The sequence below is a fragment of the Alexandromys fortis genome, unplaced genomic scaffold (assembly GCF_014885135.2).
Source record: "Alexandromys fortis isolate MF-2015 unplaced genomic scaffold, M_Fortis_MF-2015_v1.1 scaffold_147, whole genome shotgun sequence".
In the NCBI taxonomy this organism is placed as follows: domain Eukaryota; kingdom Metazoa; phylum Chordata; class Mammalia; order Rodentia; family Cricetidae; genus Alexandromys; species Alexandromys fortis.
In genome coordinates, this window is record NW_026068029.1 from 1895361 (window position 1) to 1919776 (window position 24416).

Below are 24416 nucleotides of genomic sequence, written 5' to 3' on the forward strand. Positions count from 1 at the left end.
TTAGAAAAACCACCTTGACTGTACCCTGCAGAATGAATCAGAATCAGGGAGCATTTAAAGTGAACTTATGTCCCTGTGGGCCTGACACAGTTTTGATTTATCCTCATTGCTCTATTATTCTGCCTAGTTTAGCATTTGTCATAAGCTCCCTCCCTCCCTCCCTCCCTCCCTCCCTCCCCCCCTCCCTCTGGTCTTATGTATCCCAGGCTGGTCTCAAACTCATTATGTAACTGAGCATGAACTTGAACTCCTGATTCTCTTGGCTCTACATTCCAAGTGCGGTGATTAAGAAGTATGTGTCACTGTCTGTTTTCTGCAGCGCTGCGGCTCAAACCCCAGGCGTTGCTCATGCTAGGCAATCATTCTATTAATTGAGCGCTAGCTATCTATAACCCAAACTTCATTTTAAAATTAAGTATTATTATCAGGCATCAGAAAAGTTGTAGCAAGTGGTGGACTTCCATTTGGCACTTCCAGATTCAGTCACAGAGTTGTCGAGTAGTGAGTGAGATCAAGATTCATCAAACAGAGACCTTATTTCATTATGCAACTACATCTGGAGTAAAGACAGTGCCCCGCTCTTCTTTGCCTGACTTTCTTGTTACATGATAGTTAGAGCTACCTCACAATGAAGGAGAGCCTTCAGACTATTCCTGATAAAGCTAAATATTTCCAACATCGCTATAGGAGTTGTGTTCTGATCTCAGGCAATGCTGCAAGAAATAATTGAAGCTGTTATTCTCAAGAGCTTCTTTGCGTAGTTCTCAGTTACTGTGGCTTTTTTTTCTCAGCTAGAGTCATATGCAAAGCTCTGTAAGCTGCCTCTTGGTGTATCAGTGGGGAATATGGGACATTATAGGTTAGATGAATATGAAGTGTGTGCAGGAAAGAAATGCGGATCTGGGCTGTTGCAGAAGGTAGAAAGGGAATCTCACTGCTTTAGCTTGCAAAGGTTTTGTCATTTATTGTGCTACATAAGCCTACATCTATTATTTATTATATTGTTAGCTAATGCTTATTATTTTTGTTTCTGCAATACACTCTTTGGGCAGCAATGAGCCCAAGGGAATAGTCACTAAAAAATTAAATAGATTTTTACCTCTAAAGAACGTTGATGTCAGGTGTCTAACTTGCAGAAAGCATTTGTGGCCATTTATTACCTTCCACAAGGCAAATCAGGTATCAGTAACTACATGGAAAACAGAAGACATGCAGATGCTGATAAAATACTGCTGTCTAGTTCTAAAAGCACTTGCTACTGTACAAGGCCTGCTTGGGGATGGTGATTTGCCATACACATCTGCAGATGGTGTGTTCTAGCTTTATTCCTGACATTTGTGGGCCTGGGGCAAGAGGACAAATGAAAGCCCTTATTCCATTAGGTTTAAATATTTACAAGTTATGAATCAAGATAGCAGGCCGTTAAATAAAATATGTCTGTGCTCCTACCTGAACAAAAATACCTTCATTATGACAAAAGTGTATGTTGCTATGTTTTTTTTTTAATATGGAATTGGCAAAAACTCAAAGATGACTGAACTTAAATATGTCTGAGTGTCTGGATGGGTTGGCAAAGTCTAGACATGTAATGCAAGTAAATTAATATGTGACTCATGAATTACTATGTATTTATTCCATAAAATTCATGTTGTTGAATATGTAGCTCAGTGATAGAGCAATGCGCTCAGTATGCATTGAGGCCTTGCATTTAATCTCTAATAGCCGTACCAACAAAAATACAGGCAAAATTTTTCCTTTATTTTATTATTTTAGTAATTTCATTTTTGTACTCAAGATCTTCATGAGATGTGTGTTGGTACTGCCTGCGATTCCAGCTGCTTAAGAGGCTAAGGCAAGTTCCTTGCCACTGTATTCACAGTAGCTAGGAAATGGAAACAACCTAAATGTTCTTCAAGTGATGAATGGAAAATGAAAAAGTGGCACTTGTACATACACAGAGGAATTCTTTTAAGCTGTAAAATGATTTACAGGTTAATGGATGGATCTAGCAGTTATCATACTGAATGAGGTTATCCAGAACCTGAGTTGTTTGCATGTTCTCTCTCTCTCTCTCTCTCTCTCTCTCTCTCTCTCTCTCTCTCTCTCTCCCTCTCTCCTAGACTCTAACTTCAGAAACCAGAAAATTAAAAAATCACTATGTGATGAGGGAGAGGGAATTCTAGAGGGCAGAAGAGGTGCTATGAAGAAGGAAAAGGGAAAAACTTCGGTCCTTTAACTGGGGAGAAAGGGCAGTAGAGAGGGAGAGGGAAGGAGGAGAAGTAGATACCACTAAGGATGCTTGAAAAAGCCACAGGGAAACGTATTATTTAATATTTACTTGAAATAGACAATATCTGTATTTAAATGGAGCCATGCCGCACATGGTGATGTATTCTCCCCGGAGCCACAGAACAAAAACTCAGTGCCAGGCATGGATAACCACGTTTTGAGTTGTTGATCGGGCAGGGGGTGGTTCAAGAGACTACCCAAACAATACAGGCTATTGCCTGCTCTTGCAGCCTTTCTTTGTGACTTGTCACAGCCAGAATCATATGCATAGCTATGTAGGCTGTCTCTTGGTAGATCATTGGGAAAGTGGAACATCGTAGGTTAGATGTATGTACCGGAAACACATAGACAGGGACTATGGGGAGGAGAGGTCTAGTGAGGGAAATGGTAGGACACATATGTTATGTAGGGGCCACTGGGAAAACTGGGGTCTTTGGAATGGGAAGGGAAGGCAAGACCCTATTGCTGAAGACTCTATGTACTTCAGACATAGGACTTAAAGGAACTGAGCTGGAACTGACCTGATAGCTTCCTCCCTGAGAACTAACTCTCATAGTATTAGAAAATTTACATACAAACTGCCAAAGGAGAAAAGCAATCAATAGTCCTACCCCACTCTAAATACCACCACAACATTGGCCATCCAGACAAGATATTCCCAGTAGTGTAATAGTGGCATTTTTGTCTTGGGAGTAACCAACAGCTGTCTAATTAGATGTAAAGCTTGCTCAGTAACTACTTGTGGTTGGAGAGGCCATGGACCCAGAGGAGAACCTATTCCTGACATTTCCATAGAATCATACAATTTCTAACTATATTCTAAATACTATCCTTACACCCACAGAGAAGGTATGAATCACTCCTCATTAAAGATGATGCTCTTTGTAATAGAGAAAGACTATTACGGAGATCCACAACTGGTCAAAATGCAGAAAACAAGTGATCGTGGGGTGCCAAACTTAAATATAAGTTTGTAATATAAGCCCTACACCTAAGGCTTAGGGGAAAATAATGACAGAAGAAGGACCAGAATGATTTTAAGATACAGAGGACCAGAAAACTCTACCCTTAGGTGAAGAGCTACACATAATCAGTGACTGTTGTAGCAATTGAAATTAAAAGGTAAAATATAAAGTATAGTTAATGAATATCATGAAATTTTACAGTCAAAATGAAATAGAAATTGTGATAAAGGATTTTACAAGCCAGGTGCCTGTAATTCAGTTTTCTTCAGGGACAAGCAGCCTGAGAGGTTGTACAATACCAGGTGGTTAAGGATTGAATGCTGGAGAGAAGGGGGAAAAATGATGGACTCATGAAGAATATTCTCAAAAAAAAAATTAAAAAGAAGAGCTTAAGGCAAGAAGATCAGTACTTTGAGACCATCCCAGGTCACTTAGTAAGACTGTCTCATAACTAAAACAACAAGGTATGGGGATGTAGTTCAGCAATGCAGTACTTGCCTAGCACACGAGCGGCAGTGACTTCAACCTCCAGTACCACTTTAAAAAGATTTTTCATGTAATTTGCATTTTATTAGTGGTAAAAGTCTAAAGGATTATAACAGTAAAATCCATTTATATTCAAAATGTATGAAATTTGGATATATGTTCATACAGGAATGTAAAGTAAATTTTAAATTTAAGCTAGACAATTTATGATTTTATAAATGATATAGTTTTAAATATAAAAAATTTTTATATTTAAAAAATATTTTTTAAATATCAATTAAAATTAAAAGGTAAAATATAAATTGTAGTTAATGAATATCATGACATTTTACAGTCCAAATGATATGAAAATTGTGTTAAACAATTTTCTAATCCAGGTGTCTGTAACTCCAGCACTTAAGAGGCTAGGGAAAGGGAGGGAAGAGGATTAGCAGTTCAGCAACATTCTCGACTGCATATTGAGTATGAGATCAGACTGTACTTCATGAGACCTTGCCTCAAAAGACAAAGGGGGTGGAGGAAGGGAGGAAAGGAAGAAAGGAAAAAGAAAGGAAGGAAAGAAACTTGTTGAACATGGTGGCACATGCCTGTAATTCTAGTGTTCAAGATTGGAGGCTGGAGTGTGAGTTCAGGACCAACCTTTGGGCTGCAGGAGAGTTATAGGAAGAAAGGAAAATCAGACAAAACAAAACAAATTATAGATGGAGACCTAGTTATAATTCCAGGGAACAATGCCTACTTTCCTTCTTTCTTTTTTTTTTTTTAAATTTTCAGAGAAAAAAAATGCTGTAACTTTATTTACAAATCTGTCTGTAAATGACAAATTACAAAGTTGCCTGTAAATGACAGGATTTTAAACTGTGAATCTTTTCTATTTTTCTTTTCTTTATTTTGGTTTTTCAGGACAGGGTTTCACTGTGTAACCCTGGCTGTCCTAAAATTCATTATGTAGACCAGGCTGGCCTCATACTCACCGAGATCTACCTGCTTTGGCTCCTGGGTATTGGGATTAAAGGCATGTGCCATCACTGCCTAGTGACTACTTAGTTTCTAATTGACCTGTTTTATAGCCAGATTGGCATATAATTGTAGGCATATGCACATCCAAATAAATATGTATGCATATACATATATGAATTTAAGAGTAATTTGAATTCCTTATTATGTTAAGTTTTGTAACTGCATATGAAATCATTTGTTCCCTTAGAACTCAGGAATTGGATAAAAAGAAAAGAAGTATGTCCAATAGTAGCAGGAAGTGATACCTGCTTATGTACAGATCTGTTGCAGGCCGGCTCTCTGAAGGCCGGCATCCCACAAGTTAACTTTCCGTTTGTCTTTTGTAAGTCTCTCCATTGCTTCTTTCCTGTCCTGTAAAATTGCTTCTGTTTCTGATCTTGCTATTAGTGTTTTTGAATGTGGTTGCTTTTTCTGACTACGGCATCAGGAAAAAGTTCAAAAAATATTAATCTTTTTTTGGAGACAGGGTCTCGTGTATTCAAGATTGGACTCAAACTCACTGCCCTTAATCTTCTTTCCTCTAGCTCCCATGACCTGAAATAAAGGCACATGCCACTATACCTGATTTATGTGATGCTAGGAATGGACCTAGAGTTTTATGCATGGTAGTCAAGCATTCTACTGATAGAGCTACATTTCCAGCCAAGGTATTAATCTTGAATGTAGACATTTAGGGTATTTGCTCACTGTCTGTCATCACTGAGACTGATTGTGAGTAGCGGAGCTGTCCATGGGTTTTAAAATGCTTTTACCCTTTAGGTATGTCTGTGATCCATAGTGATCTCAGACAGGGTACTCATTGCCCATGTCTTAAGGATATTTACATATGATTTTATACAACATTTATTTTCACTTTCTCTTCCAGCTGGTTTTTTACTCCAGGGTTCTCTTGTCCTGATATAAAAAGTGAAGCAATAGCTCTTGCTGGGTTGGCTCCATCACAAGGTGAGGAAGGTCATGAAGAGTTACCTGATACCAATTTTCTATTAGTGTTATCAGATGCTTTGAATATCATCAGTTCATTTCAAATATAGCTTGATATTTTCATCTGGTTCATTTATCTAAATAAAACCTTCAGAGGTTCATTCTGTTCAAGGTATAACATCTGTCATGTAATAGTAAATTCATTTTTTAAACTTTAGCATTTTGAAATAAAATGACTTATCTCAAAGTGGATAGTAGTTCAAATCTAAGTTGTTAAAAATCTAAATTCAGAGTCAGGACAATATTCTTAAAAAAATAACAGAGAACCCTATGGAACTGAGCTATATAAAGAGTCAAGGTGCACACATGATTCATGGTTCACTATAAAAAGACAAACTACAATATCCCACCAACCGAAACAGAAGTTGTTATTGTCAAGAATTACAAATGTTTTTAATTATACAATATTAGAGTAACTTAAATGCAAATTTTATGACAAAATTGATGTTGAAACCTGACATAGTGGTTCATTCCAGTGTATTTTCATCTGAGACAGAAAGATTGCAACTTCCAGGCCAACTTAACAAAGTGGTGAGATGTGCTTCCACAAACAAAGCAAAACAGAAAACTAATACTAAATGAAGATCTTATTTATTTCGGTTTAGTTTGATTTTCTTTTTGTAATTTTGGGAGGGAGGAGAGAGGGAGAGAGAGAAAATGAAGTCGGGTAGGGAGGAGGGGAAGATCTGGGAGGAGTTGGAGGAGGATAAAACATGACCAAAACACATTGTCCGCAAAAGTGTTTTAAATAATAAAAAAGATACTTAGCACTTTAGTGCATGCATCATCAAATGTTTGAGCCTTAAAGAACTACTTTGTTAATCACTCTATGTGTCCTACATTGGCACTGCTGTCTTAGTTAGGGTGTTTATTGCTGCAATGGAGCAAACTCCATGATGAAAAAGCAAGTTGTGGAGGAAGGATTTATCTGGCTGACACTTCACATCATAGTCCATCATTGCAGGAAGCCAGGACAGGAACTCAAACAGAGTAGAAACCTGAAGGCAGGACCTGATGCAGAGGCCATGGATGGGTGCTACTTACTGGGTTGCTTCTCCTGGCTTGCTCAACCTGCTTTTTTTTTATAGAACCCAGGACTACTAGCCCAGGGATGGCACTGCCAACAATGGGCTGGGTCCTCCCCCACCAAGCACTAATTAAGAAAATGCCTTACAGCTGGATTTTATGGAGGCATTTTCTCATTGAGGCTCCTTTCTCTCTGATGACTCTAGCTTGTGTCAAGTTGACGTAAAACTAACCAGATTTTTTTGAAAGTCTTCCAGCTTTTGTTGTTTTGATTTCTCAAAAGCATTTGGAAATTTTTAATCAAAGAATTCATTAAAAGTTCATTTGATAATTTTAGAAAAGTGAAATTATTGCAAACAAAGCTTGCAAACAGGAAAGCATTGAGTTTATTTCAGGGGAACTGAAATTAAATGATGAGAGTCCAAATGGTTTCTAAGATCTAATTTTGCAATTCTATAATTGAATGTTGGCATATCTTTACTTTGAAGCATCTTTTGATGAAGCTCCTATTTTTAATTGGATAATTTTTTAGTTTGTATCAAAATAGAATGATTTTGAGAGGACTTACAATTTTGCAGCGTTACATTTTTACAAACCATTAGGAAGGATCAAAAGTAGAGACAATTTATTTTAAAATTTTTGTCACATTTAAAGTATTTGTTAGAGAAATATACTCCTAATAGAAGCAAAATGTCACTACTTGAGAAACTATTTGAGCTTATATATCTATATATTTCAACAAAATATAACTTGAAGTATCCTCTAGGTATAGAATTTAGACCATATCAGCTAAAGGGAACTTTGTATCAATTAAGATTTGCCTTACCTATCCATCCATAGGTGGTTAGTTGTCATTCAACACGGGTGCCAAGATTTTCTTGGAGAAGCACAGGACTGTCTATTTTTTAAAAAGTGCAGGGAAAAATAGATAGTCTAGCACAAAACCATGAATTTATCTTCAATACATCACAGCATAGACAATAAGTAACTCAAAATGAATTGAAGATCTAAATCTAAGAGCCAAAACTATAAACTCTGACAAAGAAATAGGTGAAAACATACATGATCTTGAACTGAGAATAAGTCTCTTAGATATGCTTTTAAAAACACAAGTAGCTAAAGAATGAAATCAATGAATTAGACTTTGTGAAAATTGAAAACTTTAAAAAGTATTTATATGCCTGTGTATGAGTATAGGTATGCACACATCTTGGCACATGAATGGAGGACACAGGACAATGCCTGGGGATCAGTGCTCTCTTTCCACCATGTGGGCCCTAGGAATCAAATTCAGGTTCTCAGTCTTGGTGGCAGGCACTTTTTAACTGCTAAGCCATCTCTCCGGCCTGAAAACAAACAAATTTTAAAAACTTTGTATATCAAAAGATGTTACCAAGGAAATGAAAAAATAGGGACCTAGCTCAGTTGGTAAAGTACTTGCAGGCATGAGGACCTGAGTTCCGTCTTCAGAATCCATATAAAAAGCCAGGTATGGTGAAGAACTTGTAATTCCAGTGCTGGGGAGATAGAAATATGTAGATTTCTTGGGCTTTCTGGTCAGTCAGCATAGCCTACATTATGAGTTCCAGGCCAGTGAGACCGTGTCTTAAAAAATATGTTGAGTGGTACCTGAAAAACAGTACCCAAGGTTGTCTCTGGCTTCCACTTGCATGTGCGCATTTGTGTATCCATATCCACACACCTGCCAACCCCCCCACACACACCGACACAGTTGAATAGTCTATAGCTGTTCCGTGTGGTGAAAGGCTAAACTTATCCCTTTGTCTCAAGAACAATGGAAATAGTGGATGGCCATTAATGTAAGAACCCATACGTGGCCAAAGTATGAAGAATAAATGGTCTTGATATGGTTGGCCTTAAATGGACAGCTATATTCCCCCCTTCAAGGCTCACAGAGCATTATGGAAGAGGAAATGGAAAGAATGTAAGAGCCAGAGAATAGGGAGATATGTAACAAAAAGGCATCTTCTGGAAACAACATAACTGCTGCACTCCTGAATTTCCTGTAGCTGTGGTTATCTGAATAACACTTGTCCCTGATTAAGCTTCTCAGCATTTCATCATGGATGGGGGAGGGGACCCATGAGGTCCCATCCCTCCTGGAGGGACTATTGGTAGCTAATGGTTGTTGAGAGATTTGTAGGCATTATTTTTCTTTAAAACTGCATCCTCTTTATTGTACATACCTTTCATTTCGGAACAAAATAAATAAATGAACAAAACGTAATGCACAACACCCAGTCCTACTCTTTGGTGAAGGAGGGGAGACTTTTCTTCCTTAAGACACTAAGGACAGGAGGGAAGAGATAACCTGCAGACATCAGCAGAGAGCTAGGTGGGTTAGAGTCAGCCAAGGCTGCTGGAGAGCCAAAGGAGGAAACATACAAAGGGCATAGGCTTCCCAGTGGGAAGTCTACTTCCACGTGAAATGACAGTATCCTCATTGTCAAGACCAGCTTCAACAAAAATACACTTACCAGAGTGGGGGCATAGGAATCAGAAATGTTAGTAAAGATTATGAAGACACAAGTAAAAATAATAAAACAGAGACATAGGATAGTATTGGGAGGGAATTCCAATGAATACTGAAATCCCCCGCGTTTAATTTTCTGTACACTTGTACACCAATACAAAAAGGGGAAGAAGACAAAAGACTTCTTTAACATGATACAAAGGACAACTGGAACACTCAATTGCTTCAAAACTTTGAGACATCAAGTCATTAGCATTTTGTTGTTTAGGCAGTGAAGTCGCCCTAGACCAAGTATCCTGAAGGCAGCCACTGCCCAGGTTAAACCTCCTAATACAAAAGAAGGCATAGAAGTATGCTTGCATATCCTAACTGTCAGGGTGGAGTGGATCTACCCGTGTGTGCCTTCTTAATGTCAAAATAATCAAGTAACCAAATCCTGGGTCAGGAGGTGTAAGCCTGGTTGTTGCCAACAATTTTGAGCACCCCTAAACTCTCTGACCTTCAGACAAGGTGGAAAATAGGCTCATATTTTTGGGCCTCCACATCGCGTCATGCAAAAGTGGTGGGATAAACTACACTCAGCTCCTCTACTGTCAATTCATTTTCATCGGGGCCCAGGCCTACTATGATCATTCAGTAGATGTGGGCTTGGGATCCTCCAGGGAGAAGCCGGGGGAAAGTAAAGTGGCTTTAACCAGTAGCACTACTAGGTTCTCATAGCCTTGCCATTTTGTCTGCCTCTGTCTTTTGCTGCGGACTTTCACACTGGGGTGGTCAGGCTGGATCTCTGCGTGCTTTTTGACCATTATGTAGCCAGTTGTAGAGTTGTCTTGGAGTGCGTGGGCCTTCGTGATCTACTCCGTGATGACTGTTCTTCCGTAAGTGATTTTTATAATGTAGCATAGTGAAGAGACAAGCTTATTGGGGATTGTCACCTTTTCAACTTTCTTACCAAAGATCTTCATGAAATTTCATAGATTCTCAAAATTTCCCTTGTTCTACTCCATTTGCTTCTCCTTCTCGTCCTCTGGTAGTTACCTGCCCTCCTTGGTCAAAGATACCAGGCTTTCCCCCGTACAACTCCTTAACCTGCTGCATACAGCCCCTGTAAATAGGCTTAGTTATATAAACCACCTCACTGCTTTACTTCTTCATATGCTCCATGAAGGCAGAGTTGGCTATCTAGTCTTTGCTTTCAGTAGTAAGGTAGCAAATGGATTTCTGTGTCTCCTTCATGGGAGATACACGCTTTGATATGAAAGCCATCTCATATCCAGATTGAGATGTGTGGTAGCCCAGTAGCTCAGAGAGGTATCATTGCCAGTTAGTGGAATCTTCATGGATTCGAAGCTTTAGGTTCTTAGAACGTACCTCACAGAATTTCTTGTATTTCTCTTTGTCTTCTGCTAGCTTAGTGATGAGCTCAAGGCCTTTCTTCCCTCTGTTTTTGTAGATGACTTTCAAGGTTTTGTTCTGCTGGGGCATTTCTTGGGGGATGTTCATCCTTGGAGCCACGCATATCACAGATAACGCTGAGATAGTTTGATATTAACTCACCCTAGTTGTCCATAATGAACATATGATGGAACAAAGCTTGATGTTCTCAAAGAGGACAACAGAAACTTGCCAAGAGATGATGAACAGTGCCCTGAATTCCAGCTGACCTTCTACAAAGAAGTATTGGATGGTCAAGTGGTTTTCCCAATCACTGGTGTAGCTCTTATAGAATTCACTATATTCCTCTTCAGTGATACCATCAAGGGTTCTGGTCCAAATGGTCTTGGTCTGGCTCAGTTATTCCTGACAAATGTATCTCTCCTTAGTTTTCTTTTTATTTGTGTCAGTATCATCCTCCTCATCTGACCTTCCAGCTCTGGTGAGGAAGAATTGTCTATATTCTGTCAATCATGTTATAAATAAACACTGTTTGGCCAGGCAGGAAATATAGGCGGGAAAACCAGACAGGAAGTAGAAATGATGTAACGAGAACAGGAGAATTCTGAGAAGGAGGAAGTTGATTCCTCCCATTCCTGCCCAGACCACCAAAGCAGCAGGATGTGATCTGCCCCACTGAAAAAAGGTACTGAGCCACATGGCTAACATAGATCAGAAAAATGGGTTAACCAAGATGTGAGAGTTAGCCAGTGAGAGGCTAGAGGTTATAATTTATTGAGACCTATGTGTGATTTTCCTTTGGGGCTAAACAGTTGTGGGGTACCGGGTGGGACAGAAAACCCTAACAACAAGCAGGCCTGGCCATTCATGTTACACAGCTCCAGTCTTGGCTTCTCCTCATCATTCTTATTGTCCTCTTCTTTTTCTTCCTTTGCCTCATTATCGCTGATCTTCTTCTGTCCTTCCTTATCCAAATAAAGAGTGCTAGGATAGCCCATGAACTGTGAGTGCTTCTTAGCCACTTCATTGACTCTCCTATAAGCATTCTGTCTGGTCTTTGGGATGAAGGATCACTTTTACATCCTTGCCAATAGGCTCACCGTGACATGCCTCTGTTGGACTCTAGCGTCCAAACACCGAGAAGGACTCACCCCCCAGAGACCATCTCACACACTACAGCCGATGCAAAAGCATGAGGATTTTATTAATTCTGTCATGACAGGGTCCCCCAGCATTCGGGAAGCCGAGGGACCTCGAATAGCCGGTACAGTCTACTTTTAAAGGGGCCACAGAAGCAATGGGGGTTGTTCTTTGACTATTCTGATTGGCTTATTTGAAAGGGCTATTACCAATAATTGACTGGAGAGCTGTTGCCAGATCAGATGAGGTAAGAGGTCATTTTGACCCCGTTTCCCAGGGGACTGAATCAAAACATACGTATATGTGTAATTGTTCAGGAACTGAGTATGTGCGAGTGTAGCTGTTAGGTCCTTGGTTCCCAGGGGAGGAGGGGAAGCACTATGGCACAGAGGCTGAGAGGATTCAGAATTGTCAAAAATGGCTTCAGGATTGTCTTAAAGTCTTATACCTGTACAGTGAAGGATCCATCAGCAGAAGACTCAATAGTGTTCATCATCATTGTACTTTGTGATCTCAACTTTCTCTGCCACCAGAGAGGCAGAATGAAATTCAATACTGTCTTTTTTTGTGAATTGAAACAAGCTAGGTTTATCTGAAAAGAGGAAAACACAATTGAAAAAAGTCACTTCATAAGATTGGCTTGGATGCAGCCGGGGGTGGTGACATATGGCTTTAATCCTGCACTCAGGAGGCAGAGTCATCCATATCTCTGTGAGTTGGAGGCCAGCCTATTCTACAGAGCGAGTTCTAGGACAGCCAAGGCTACACAGAGAAACTCTGTCTCAAAAAAAAAAAAAAGCCTGGAGGCATGCCTATGGACTCATTTTTCTTTCCTTTCTTTTTTCTTCCTTTTTTCTTTCTCTTTCTTTTTCTCTTTCTTTCTTTCTTTCTTTCTTTCTTTCTTTCTTTCTTTCTTTCTTTCTTTCTTTCTTTCTTTCTTCTTGAGAGAGTCTTTCTATGTAGTCCTGGCTGTCTGGAACTCGCTATGTAGACCAAGTTCAAGGCTGATCTTGAACTCATTGAGATCCCATCTGCCTCTGCCTCCCAAGTGCTGGGCTTAAAGGGCTGCACCACCACTTCCAGCCACATATTTTGAGATAGGGTTTCTCTGTATAACCCTGGCTGTCCTTGAACTCTCTATGTAAACAAAGGTGGCCTCAAACTCATAGAGATCCACCTCTACTTCTGCCTCTGGAGTGCTGGAATTAAAGATGTGATCCACTCCTCTAGGACATTTTTAAAACTGGTGATTGACATGGGAAGGTCTAGCTCATTGCAGGTGGTGCTAACCTGAGCAGGAGGTCCTGGTCTGTGTAAAAAAGCAGACTGAGCAAGTCATAAGGACCAAGCCAGTTAGCAGCATCATTCCATGGTATATGCATTAGTTCTTAAGGTTCCTACCTTAAGTTCCTGACCTGACTTTCTGTAAAATGAAATTAAGCATTTACTCCCCAAGTTGCTTTTGGTCATGCTGTTTTAGCACAGCAGTAGAAATCCTAACTAAAACAAACATGAAACTGCTAAATCCTAGCGACATCTGCACCAGCTTGGAGAGCCTCCATGAACGTTTTATGCCAGACTGAGCAATAGTTTTCAAATTATCTATGAGGTCAGGCTTGATCATGCCAATACTTGTCTCCACCAAGGTCAGGGTGCATTTCTGAGAGTTGGGATGGTGTCAATTTTCAGCTTTTTACCCCTGTGCAATTTGGACAGATCTGTCAGGCTATCATAGCAACTTTTATCCATGACATCAGAAGCATTAGAGATCAATTTCTGAAGGAACATTTCTTGTTAGAATAGAAAGCATTCATGGTGAGGGACTTACGTTGACCAAGTTCTGCCTGAAATTCAAAACTCCTCACCTTCTGGTGGTAAAAAAATCTCAGGCAGGGGGGTGGGGGGTAGGGGAATCAAATCACTGCATTAGTCCAGATCAGGGTGGGCCCAGACAATCTCTGACTTGAATGTTAGCACCAAGGATGTTCAGGGTGAAAACTTGGTTCGCCCAAGTTGAACAGGGGTAAAAAACTGAAAACTGACATCATCTCCAACCCTCAAGAGAGTAGGGCAATGCGTCATTTTTTTCAGTGTCTCCTCTAGTAAACTTCTACCCAGGCTTAGGCAAGAAAGCAATTAAGCTCGGTGGTTCATATGTAAAAAGAAAAAAGGAAACTAGGAGGACTATCAGGAGATTAAATGTGTGTTTGTGGGGGAGTGGTAAGAGAGGGTAATAAAGGTAAAAGGACTAAAATTCATTTTAAATATGCATGAAACTGTCAAATAATACAAATTAAAGCATATTTGTTCTGATCATTTCTAATCTGACATTGTATTGGGGGGTCCTAGCTCGTGGTAAAAGGGAAGGAAAAAAAATAAAAAGACCAGAAATAGAAAAAGGGAGAAATAAAATTGTCTTTAAGAACAAATAAAAAAACCATCTATGTAGAAAATACAAAAGAGTCTATCAAAAAGCCACTAAAACGATTAAGTTAGTTTACCACAATTTCACAATACAAGGTCAAATATACACTAGAATGTTGTAGTGATGAACAATTGTGAATTGAAATAATATCATGGATAAATAACATCATTAAAAACCTATAAAATACTTAAGCGTAAATCTGACCAAAGACTTGAGGGAGTCTGCCGCCTGTGTCTATGGTCTTGCCCATGACATCCAGCCACATGGGACTTAGCCTTGGAATATGGTACCACAGGAACCAGTTCCTAGGCTCTGATAAATAGCTCTGCCACTCCTGGCTCATCATCAGGATATCCCTTTTATCTGACAATGCTTGCCTCTCAGTACATGTCAGTGGTTGAAATTGGCAGCAGCGCTTATGGAATATTGTATAAGGTCCATGATTTGCACAGTGGCCACTTTATGGCCTTTGAGAGTCCCCAGTAGAGGAGGAGCTTGAGTGGGTTTTGAGGTAGTCTTACTGAGGACTCTGGAAGCATTTGAGCATGCCTATGCTGTCTGGCTGAGGATGTCTATGCTACTTCCTGAACTGACCAAGAGACTAAGTTGACGCTAGTGTTTGAGCATATAGACCAAGGACATATATGGACAAGATGCCCCCATCAGATTTGCCAGATAAGACCTTTAAGACCTTAAAGATTCACATGTGACAGTTTCTAAAAGGCCTAGATTTCCTTTATGCAAATGGTATAATTCACCAAGATCTGAGGTCAGAGAAAAGTCTTGTGACAAGTTGTGGAACATGCAAGCTGGTTGATTTGGGCCTAGCTGGATTCTACAGGAAAGAGAGAGAGAGAGAGAGAGAGAGAGAGAGAGAGAGAGAGAGAGAGAGACTTCTATCTGTGGTTATTACATTCTAATACCATACTCCCAAAGCTCTGCAGTCCACATATATTCCGTCTGTGGATAAGTGGTATATTAGTTGTATCTTTGCAGAGATGTTTCTTCAAGAGCCTCTGTTCTGTAGAAATTCTGAAGCTGACTTGTAATAACCCAGAGACAGATATTGGGGTTCAAGCTGAAGATCAGAAATGCAAAGTGGCCCATCACTAGCTCTTACCTCAACCTCAGACCGAAATGGGCAATCCTGTTTCCATGAATCCTCAGAATGAGACTGTTACCCTGAGCTCCTGTCTCCTCTTGTTTTATATTCCTCTCTAGTGCTGAAATTAAAGGTGTGCACCACTGCCACCTGGCCTCTATGGCTAACTAGTGTGACTGCTGGGATTAAAGGTGTGCGCCACCACTGCCTGGCCTGTATGGCTGACTAGTGTGACTAGTTTTGCACTCTGATCTTCAGGCGAGCTTTATTTATTAATTAAAACACAAATAAAATATCACTATACTGACTAGCTCTGCAAGATCTAATTTTTCTTTTGATACAGGTCTCTCTCTATAGTCATGGATGTCCTGGAACATATTATGTAGATAAGACTAGCCAGAATTCTTAGATTAAAAGCATACACCAACATGCCCAGCCAAAATCTTTGATCTAAAAGGATTGCCTCCAGAAGGTAACTGCCTAGGGCCTGGAGCAGGCCCTGGACCAGTACAGTTAGTGGTGTTGAAGATAGAGGGGTTTTAAGAACAGTCAGCTGGGCTGCAAATGCTGACTTTCCTTCCTTCCTTCCTTCCTTCCTTCCTTCCTTCCTTCCTTCCTTCCTTTCATTTTTTTCTTTTCAGTCCAGGGTTTCTCTGTGTAGTTCTGACTGTCTTGGAACTTGCTCTGTAGACTAAACTGGCCTTGAACTCAGACATCTGCCTGACAAGTGCTAGGATTAAAGGTGTCCACCAGCAAGGCCACTTGCAAATGCTGACCTTTAATCTCTGTGCACCTCTGCCTTTAAAGCCCTTTCCTGTGGTACTCTTTTTACTAAGGTATGTATGTATATATGTATGCATGTTTTGTCAGGAGGTTGTGCCATGCTATAAAAGTGAAGGTACAAATGATAGAATTCATGTTATCACGTTTTCCAGCAGGTCCCTTTACCCACTGTGGTGGTTTAATTAAGAATAGCCTCTATACCTTGAATACCTGGTTATCGTGGAGTGAAACTGTTTGAAAGGATTCAAAAGGATTAGAAGGATTAGAAAGTGTGGCCTCGTTGAAGTAGGTGTGGCCTTGTTGGAGAAAGTGTATCTCTGGAGATGAGCTTTGAGGTTTCAAAAGCCCATGCTAGACCCAGTTCGCTCATTTTCTGTTGACCAGGATGAAGTTCTTATCTATTTCTCTAGCACTATGCCTGCCTGCTGACTCGCTTTCCACCATGATGAAAATGTACTTTAGGCAAGTACATTTAAAATGAAACTTTAAACAAGCCTCCAATTAAATGCTTTCCTTCATAAGAGTTGCCTTGGTCATAGTGCCTCTTCACAGCAATAGAATAGTATATAAAACACCCACTGAGTCATCTCTCAAGCCCTATAGTACTCTGGCGGACATAAGGAAGAAGATGATCCAGATGCAGTGGCTGTTTTCTCTCTTTTCAAGGGACACTTGAAAGGAGAGAACCCCACTGAGGAAGTAATTTCTACCTTCCTCTCAAGATATGGGGACTCTTTCAACTATTTATATAAAATTTGGTGGTGAATAGTCAACTTTCATTTTTATTTGTTTTATTTTTAGCCTCAGAACAGTTCAATATTTTGATTAAAAGGCAGAAATTCCAGAGGCATCTCAAAGCTGTAGGGTCATTTTTGGTACTTTCATTGAGAAAATTAATGGTAAATGATTTTTTCCCTTTAGACCAGTGTCCTAATGCTGCCACACTTTAATACAGTTCCTCATGTTGTGATGACTCCCAACCATAAAATTATTTTCATTGCTACTTAATAACTGTAATTTTGTTATTGTTATGAAAAGTAATGTAAACATTTGTGTTTTTCAATGGTATTAGATGACCCCTGTGATTGGCCCCCAAAGGGGTTATAACCCATGGGTTGACAATGGATGCTCTAGACAATGACCTCAAGGCCATGGCAGGTCTTTCATCCTAGTATTTCTCTAGATAGACAATGAGAAAGACAGATTCCCTTGACCTTTTTGTAGGGATGTGTTGTGGTTTAAAAGAAAATGTGCATGGGCTGGAGAGATGGCTCGGGGGTTAAGAGCACTGACTGCTCTTCCAGAAGACCTGGGTTCAATTCCCAGCACCCACACAGCAGTTCACAACTCTCTGTAATTCCAGTTCCAGGGTACTTGACACCCATGGCCAAAAAACAATGCATATACAGAAAAAAAAAAAAAAAGAAAATGTGCCCTATAGGCTCAGAGGGAGTGGCACTACAGAGGGAGGATTAGGAAGGACCTGTGGCCTTGTTCAAGTGGGTGTGGCCTTGACAGAGGAAGTATGTCATTGGGGGTGGGCTTTGGGGTTTCAGAAGCTCAAGCCAGGATCAGTGGTTCTCTCTATTCCTACTGCCTATGGATCTGGATGTATGACTCAGCTTCTTTTCCAGCACCATGTCTGCCTGCATCCCTCCTTACTGCCCACCATGCTGATAATGGATTAAACCTTTGAATATTGACTAACACAGGATACTTCATTTGAGTTACACAAGCATTTGTCTATGCCTCTGCCTGACCCTGAACTTTTACTTTTGTCAAAGTATAACATATCTCTTCTTTTTAAAGTTCAACTTGATTTCTACTTTTATTGAAATACTTTTTTCACACAACATATTTTGATCATATTTTCCCTCTCCCTAACTCCTTACAGATCTCCCCCACCTCCCTTTCCATACAACTTTATATTCTTTCTCTCTTTCAAAACAAACTAGAAACAAACCCCTAAAGAAAGAAAGAATAGAAAAATATCTCACAAAAACACAATAATGAAAACCAAAACAAACAGACAAAAGAAGAAAGAAATGAAAAAACAACAAACAAATAAAAGCCAAAAAAAGCAAAATGAAATGACAAAAAAAATCCACAAAGAGAACTATGTTCATTTTGTGCTGGTTAACTATTCCTGAGCATGGACGCTTCCTGTGGTATGACTGATATACACAGTTATCTCCACTGGAGAAAACTGATTTCCCCTTTGCCAGTGGATATCAGTTGCAGAGAGTATTTTAAACCTTAAATGTCAGTTCCTCTTTTAGAATCTTATATTCTTGCTCTTTTATTTCTTTTTATCCTGTTAGCAGAGGTGTGGGTGAGTCAGCCCCCAAGTTTTAGCATAGGAGAGCTGTCCCCACTGCTCATCTGTCATGTGGTGGCATGGGCAGGGGAGAGATGCCCCCCATCAACACCTGAGGCAGTGGGAGAGTTGGCCCTGGAGACTGGCCCCTACACCATGCCTGGGCAGCACAGTAGAGCTGACCCTGAAGGTGTAGGTGTGGGAAATCTTACCAGGAGGAATGAAAGTTGGAGAACGGGCCCCACCCATTATTCATTGTTGTAAGGGATAAACTCACCAAGACAGTGCAGGAGCGCTCATCCTGGTGGTGAGGGCAGTGGAAAGCTGCAGGCTGACCAACTCTGCAGCTACTCAGGCCTAGGATCAGGGTTATGTGTTGGCCCAGTCCAACATCGACCCCATCTGTGATCAATCGGCTGGAGCATGTTAACGGACTGACCCTGCAGACCCAAAGCTGTAGGATCTCCACAACACCGGGCAACAGCAGGATAGCCAAGAGGAGCTCCAGTGAAGGCCCAACCTTGATAGTGTAGCAGAAACCAGAGGCCTCAGACCAGACCAATGGATAAAAGGGTTTACTGAATGGCTCACTGTATCACACTACAGTTTCCATGACAAGATCAATTTTTCCTTCTCTCTCTCTTTTTTTCTCTTAAATTTTATTTTATTTTATTTTTGGGGGGAGGTTGTCAGAGCAAAAGGTGGATACAAAGGGATGGGAAATGAATGGAATGGAGATGCATGATCTGAAAGTCACAAAGAATAAATAAAAGAGAAAAAAATCTGACCAAATAGCTGCAAGATTTTAATGTTTAAAGTAAAACACATTGCTGAAAGATCAAACAAAACATCCAAATAAATAGAGAAATAGTCTTATGAATATAAATACAAATATGCATATAACTATTACTATGACAGTGCTCTCTGAGTTAATCTATAGGTTTAATACAATCTCAATCAAAATCCCTGCTAGAAGTTTGGGTTTGCAAGTTGCATCTTAACTTTGTATTCCTATGCAAAAATATAATATCAGCTTTATTGTTAGATGAAAGAACACTGGAAAACATTTATTGGATGTTTAGTGTGTGCCAGGTATTGCTTCATGTGCTTTGACTGTTTTGATAAATCTAATCCTCTTAACATGTTCCCCCCAGTTTATGGATATGCAAACAAAAGCGCAAAGTGTGAATAATTTGTCTGAGCTCATCCGATTTTGAGTCAGAGGGTTTGCCATTGAAACCAAGCAAATGGAATCCAGAGTTGTACTTTTGAGTTATTTGTAATGAACAAATAGTTTTGTATCCATTACCGTTTGGTGCAAACAACCACAAGATCTCAGTGGCAATGATCCTTTAGTATGCATATGTCTGCAATCTGGACAGAGTGGCTGTGCTGGGCTCAGTGGAACAGCTCCATTTGTAGGCCGAGTTCAGATTTGCTTCATGTATTTCTTATTCTCCTTGAATGACAGGATTAGCCATGACCTATTCTCCTCATGGTAGTAATAGAAGCAAGAAAGACACCTCTGGTGAAACTAAGGCCCACATCAATCTGTCTGTTATTTTCCGCTCTAATTATTCAAATCAAAAGGAAGTAGAAAAGTGAAGGTTTAGCTGGGTGTGGTGGCCTATGCATAATTCTAGCACTTGGATGGCTGGTGTAGGAGAATTGCAGGTTGGAGGTCAACTAAGGCTACTTAGTAAATTCCAAGCCAACCTGAGCTACACAGCTACTACCTCAATTAAAAACAAACAAACAAACAAACAAACAAAACCATTACAACCAATCAACAAACATAAAACCCTGCAGCTTTCTTTTCAGATCAAGGAAGCCCCTCTCTGGTGTTCTTATAATGAGGAAGTGACAGTAGAGCCAAGCAGGTGCTCCTGTAGGCAGGTTGCATTAGAGAGGGCAAGAGCAAGAGGGGTGCCATTTCTGTTCGCTTCTGTGATATACATAATACCTGACAGAATAACAGGGGAGATCAAACTTTGATCTGGATTTGTTTAGGATCTTATGGAGAGAGGCCGTGGCAGAAAGCATCCCTTAGGGGTGGGGAAATATTAGAAGAAATATCAGGACCAAAGAGAGGAATCCTTTGTCCCCTTTAGGGTGTAAGGGCCAGGTTCTGTGCTTTTTGGCATCCCTAACATAGTATTGTTGTCAAGCTGTGCTCAAGAATTATTTGTAGTCAAACCATAAAAGAAATGGTTACATTTTTACTACTGAAGAATCTCTATTTTTTTCTCATTTAAATCTCATTTCCTAAGGTTCTGGTTGGCTCAGTAGCAAACACATGTTGCCTTCTGACAAGTATTTGGGCCATTTGGTCCGGTTGCTCTGAGTTACTCCAATGTAGTTCAGCAAAAGCTTGTTTTGCTGGGGCTTATCACTGATTGCAAAACCAAGCCTGACTAAGGAAACTGACAAATTCTGCTTAGGGCTTGTGTCCTCGCATGGGCAAGTGTGTGTGTGTGTGTGTGTGTGTGTGTGTTTCCATGTGCACTTTGAGCAGAGATTCCACATGAAGAAGAAAGGCAAGATGTTGCCCAGCTGGATTGTTCTGGCAGAACTTCTTCACATAATCCTCTTGGAACTTTCTTCCGCTTTCCATTTCTATAGAGCTACAAAATTTACTGAGTTTTCCCAGATGTGACCTGAACTCATCACTGAGATAATTTCTGACTGTTCATGCTGGGATGACAGAGTATAGGAAGGGAAGTATATGGGCATGTGCCCTTATATAAACCTGGTATTGTTGGAAGGAAGAAAGCTAAAGTCATCAGAAATGTTACAATGTACACATTTGGGCTTTTAGGAGCTGCTCTGGGTCAGAGGCAGTAGCATTGATCATTTCTTAGCAGTGAAAACCATTTAATGCCGTGCTAGTCATAATAGCAATAAATGGAAACAAACTATATATATATATATATGACTGGATATAGAAACTGTGTTACATACAAAGCATAGAACATTATTCATCCATTAAAAGATTAAAAATCCTGTCATTTGTGACAATATTGGTGAAACTGGAGATTATTATTGTAGTGATACAATCAAGTCACAAGAAAACAAATACCATATTATTATACACATATATGAAGTCTAAAAAGAAAAATCTAATTGTGTAGGTCTCTAGAATAGAATAATCATTGCCAGAGAAGAGGGGAATCGGAGAGGATATGATAAAAATGCTTGATTAATGGCAATTTTGTCATTAAAAATCCATTCACGTTGAGATGTCTACTGATGTTGTTATAGTGTGGGTGTTATTTAGGTGAACATATTGTTAAGCTTTGATGGGTGCCACTATATGATATATATATATAGGAAAACATTATCTTGTAGCAAATGTCCTGGTTCTCTGACAATCTTTCTACCCTCTCTTGCATAATATTCTTTGAGCCTTAGGGGATGTGTTATAGATGTTATCAACTGGGGATGGATACTCCATGCTCAGCATTTCTCTGCATTTTGACCAGTTGTGTATTTCTGTTGTGGTCTCCATTTGATACAACAAGATAAAGAGCCACAGGCAATTAATGGCTACTAAGAGAGGAAGAATCAGTCTTCTCCATGGACGAGCTCCCTGACAGGCTGTCCAGTCTCAAGTAGTCAGCCCTAAACATATACATATGAGCAACACTAAATGGAATTAGCAAGAATTATAAAACATAGGGATGTCCTGGAGGCTTTGAGACACATAGAAATCACTGACAAATTTGGTTTGGATTCCAAGAAAGATGCTAAAGGATGTTATTCTTAGAGTGATCAGGTCAGCTACATGTGTTATAAGGTCATAAAAGGTCTCTTCATTGGGGTTTCTAATGATGTGAAGAGACATCATGACCACAGCAACTCTTATAAAAGAAAACATTTAATTGGGGTTGACTTATAGTTTCAGAGGTTTAGCTCATTATGTTCCTGGTGGCATGCAGGCAGACTTGGTGCTGGAGAAGGAGGCGAAAGTTCTACATCTTGATTGGCAGGCAGCAGAAGCAACTGTGCTACACTGGGCATAGCTTGAGTGCAGGAGACCTCAAAGCCCACCCACTCAGTGACATACTTCCTCCAATGAGGCTATACCTACTCCAACAAAGCCACACCTCCTAATAGTGCCACTCCTTATTGGGGTCATTTTATGTCAAACCACCACATAAGGGAAGTATAAAAATACAGAAGATGGCTCTTTTTTTATGGTGCCCACTAGGTGGTCATGTCAAGATGAAGCTGAATATCTCTTTCCTAGACATCAGCTGTCAGAAACTCATTAAAGTAGACAATGAAGGCAAGCTTTGCACTTTCTGTGAGAAGCACATGGTCACAGAAGTAGCTGCTGATGCTCTGGGTGAAAAATGGAACGGTTATGTGTTCTAAATCTGTGGTAGGAACAACAAATGATTTTTTCATGAACCAAGGTATCTTGACCCGGAGCAAAGTGCATCTACTTTTGAGTAAGGAGCATTCTTGTGGCTCAAGGAGACCTGGAGAGGAGAAGCACAAGTTTGTTCATGGATGCATTGCGGATGACAATCTGAGCATTTTCAACTCTGTTACTGTAAAAAAAAAAAGAGAGAATGATATTCCTGGCCTGGAAGACTCTATTGTGCCTCAGCAGTTGAGATCTAAAAGAGGAAATGATGTCCACCAATATGTTATCAGAAGGCCCTTAAACAATGAAGGTAAGAAGCCCACCCAAGATTCAGCATCTTGTTACTCCACATGTCCTGCAATGTAAACACCTATGTATTGATCGAAAGAAACAGCACACCAGGAAGAACAAGGAGAAAACTGTAGACAATGCTAAAATTTTAGCCAAGAGAATGAAGGAAACCAAAGAAAAATGCCAGGGACAGATTGCCAAGAGATGTAAGCTGTCCTCACTGAGAGCTTTTACTTATAAATCTGAGTCCAATAAAAAATAAAAGCCTTTAAGAGTAACAAATAAATGATTCAGTACTGAAAAAATGGAAGATGATTTTTTTCTCTATGTAAGTAAAATCTAAGAGTAGACAGCAAAATGCTGGTATAATAACTTTTAAAATTATTGGGGATTCATATTCTTTTGTCTTTCCTCCTTTGTCTTTATGGTCCAAAATGGTGGCTAGAGTTCCAACAATCACTTCTAGATTCATGGAATGAAATAAAAATGGACAAGGGGAAAGAGGCCACTATTTTATCTTTTAAGAAGGTGTTCTAGAGGCTTCCATATAGGTATATTTATGTATCATTGTTGTGCTACATTTCTGTAATCCAGCAAATAAAGATTGCCTGAAGATCAGGGTGCAGAGCTAAGCTACTAGGTAATCATAGAAGTCAGTGGTGGCACACATCTTTAATCCTAGCACTCAGGAGGCAGAGGCAAACAGATCTCTGTGAGTTCTAGGTCACCCTGAGCTACACTAGATAAATCTAGTCTCAAAGGGAAACAGAGCCAGGTGGTGGTGATTTACACATTTAATCCTAGCACCAGTGATCCCATGCCTTTAATCCCAGCACTAGGGAGGTGGAGACAGGCGCGATATGACTGAGCAGAGAGGAATATAAATTGGAAGGAGACAAGAGCTCAGTAAGTACAGTCTGAAGATGCATTCTGAAGCAGTCAGTTAGAGGACACAGCCTGAAGAGGCGGTCTGAGAACAGGTTCACCATTTTGGGCTGAGGATTCGGTAGAGGTCAAAGGTCTCTCTAGTGGCTGACCGACCGATCTGCTTCTCTGAACTCTCAGCTTTCACCCCTATATCTGACTCTGGTTTTTATTATTAAGAACAATTAGAATTCATGTTACATATCATTGGTTAAAACATATGTTAAACATAAAATAGTGCCAACACTGGAAAATGTAGTCTTATGGGTGGCTGTGTGTTTACCTGAGAATCAGTTTTATGACAAAGCAAGGCAGATGGTTTTGGAGTAAGCAACTACAAGTGTGTTTTTTTTTTTTAATCAATAGAACAGAAGACAAATCTCTAGGGAATCATAGCAGAAAT

The 24416-nt window shown here is 39.9% G+C and overlaps 3 pseudogenes; 2 read left to right on the forward strand and 1 right to left on the reverse strand.

The window, feature by feature from the left end:
• Nucleotides 1-9813: 9813 nt before the first annotated feature.
• LOC126515054 (heat shock protein HSP 90-beta-like) lies at nt 9814-14489 on the reverse strand (annotated as a pseudogene).
• A 104-nt stretch (nt 14490-14593) lies between these two features.
• On the forward strand, nt 14594-15273 carry LOC126515055 (cyclin-dependent kinase 4-like; annotated as a pseudogene).
• A 7377-nt stretch (nt 15274-22650) lies between these two features.
• On the forward strand, nt 22651-23351 carry LOC126515043 (40S ribosomal protein S6-like; annotated as a pseudogene).
• Nucleotides 23352-24416: the final 1065 nt, after the last annotated feature.